A 1,900-nucleotide genomic window follows, 5' to 3' on the forward strand; every position below is an offset into this window, starting at 1 on the left:
GGCCCGGGCGGGGCTCCGGAAACCAGGTTCCAAGGTCAGCGCTGCGCGGAGCCGGCCTGGAAACATGCGATGCCCTCGAGGGTGTCACGAGAGTCACTGTCAGCTCCCTGCCCCGTGCTCCCCACAGGTCCTGGCCGTGAGGATCGACGACCTGGACCACCTCCCGGAGACCACCACCATCGACGCCTCCTCCATCGGCATCGTGCAGGTGAGCACAGAGGGCCCGCAGGGCAGGGTATCACACGGGCCGAGGACACTGACGGGGGTGGGGGCCCTCCAGGGCTCGGGCCCGGGGCGGGGCGCCTTTGGGAAGCCCCGTCGTGCGCGCCTCCTGTGTCGCCACCCCCCAGCTCTGACTGGTCAGTTTTCTCGAGGGCATTTTAGCTTCTGTAACTTCTAGTACTTCAGTGTCATGATTCCTGACATATCTCATCTTGAGACAGGATCGAGTATTAGAGTTCTCCAGAGAAAACAGTGAGTAGGGTGTGTGCGTGTGTGTGTGCGTGTGTGTGCGTGTGTGCGTGCGTGTGTGTGTGTGTGTGTGGAGAGAGAGTGATTGATGATTGATTTACTTTAAGGAGTCAGCTCATGTGGTGTGGGGCCGGCATGTTCCAGATCCGCAGGGCAGGCGGCCGGCTGGGGACCCAGGGAGGAGGCGATGCTGCAAGTCCCTCTCCCCCGGGACTTGGGTCTCCTCTCCCAAGACCGTCACCTGATTGGATAAGGCCCACCCACAACATAGCAACCTGCTTTACTCGGCGTCCACTGATGTAAATGTTTACCTCGTCCGAAAAATACTTTCACAGCAACAGCTAGACTGACGTTTGTCCACGTAGGTGGACACCCTAGGCCAGCCAGGGTGACACTTAAAATTAACCATCACGGGTGGTTTCCGGCAAAGCTTGGCACGATTAGATTATTAAAAGCAAAGCAACCTGAAGTGTATTACGTGAACGAACTTTTTAAAGGAGTTTTTAGTCAAGATCTTTATGAAAATTTCCTTTAATTATAGAGAGAACATGTCATGATTTCAGTGATTTTTAAATTACATTTATATCTCCTTTTTTTTAACTGTTTTGAGTGTGGTGCTCAGGTGCTGGGCTGTACTGGTGAGCATGAGAACACCTGTCCCCGCTCCCTGCAGAGCCGCAGAGGTCCCTGACCCACGTCTGCCCCGACGAGGGCAGCTCCACGATGGCCATGCCTTGGCAGGCCTCCTTAGTCACTGGGTGGGGCCGGGTCACGTCGGAGGGCACCGGAGGCCCAGGAAGAGTACTGGGTGACCAGAGTGGCAAACCTCGCCAGCCGCCACCGCCCAGTGGCCTCGGTGACAGAGCGAGCCCAGCTGGGGGTCGGAAGGCTGGCCGCCGTCCAGCTCCTGTCAGACCGTTTTGATCCAGGATCGATTCTCCCTGGCAGCGAGAGCCTGACGCGAAAGCGTTTTCATTCTCAGGCTGAGCTCACCGGGCTGAAACAGCGGCTTAAATTTGTTTTTAGAAATGTTTGTATTTCAGCTCAAAATGTGGCTTTTAAAAGTATGACTCGTATGTAATTTCTTTCGTTTAAAAAGTTACAACCGTCTACGGCCATGCCACCCTGAACAGGCCCGATCCCGTCCGATCTCGGAAGCTAAGCAGGGTCGGGCCTGGTTAGTCCTTGGATGGGAGACCACGTAAGAAGACCAGGCGCTGTAGGCGTAAAAAATAAAAAAATAAGGGATTGTAAGCTGACAGGGTCCTTGCAATCTGTGAGGTCATCCAAGGGCTGCCTCGCCTAAAAAAAAATACAAAATCACATGGCCAAAGCCTGGCCAGCCTGGAACCTGGGTCTCCCCAGGTAGCCGATGCAGGCGACGTCCTACCCACTTACCTTTGACCACACCAAAGGATACCTGCAGACA

The 1,900-nt window shown here is 55.1% G+C and overlaps 1 non-coding gene across 1 annotated transcript; it reads left to right on the forward strand.

Annotated features, from left to right (window-relative positions):
• The first annotated feature begins 1,578 nt into the window (after positions 1 to 1,578).
• LOC112483789 lies at positions 1,579 to 1,697 on the forward strand. Its single transcript, XR_003047773.1, has one exon. It is a non-coding gene; the product is annotated as a 5S ribosomal RNA (ribosomal RNA).
• The last annotated feature ends 203 nt before the right edge of the window (positions 1,698 to 1,900 follow it).

Source organism: Pteropus alecto, unplaced genomic scaffold (assembly GCF_000325575.1).
Source record: "Pteropus alecto unplaced genomic scaffold, ASM32557v1 scaffold97, whole genome shotgun sequence".
NCBI classification, from domain to species: Eukaryota; Metazoa; Chordata; class Mammalia; order Chiroptera; family Pteropodidae; genus Pteropus; species Pteropus alecto.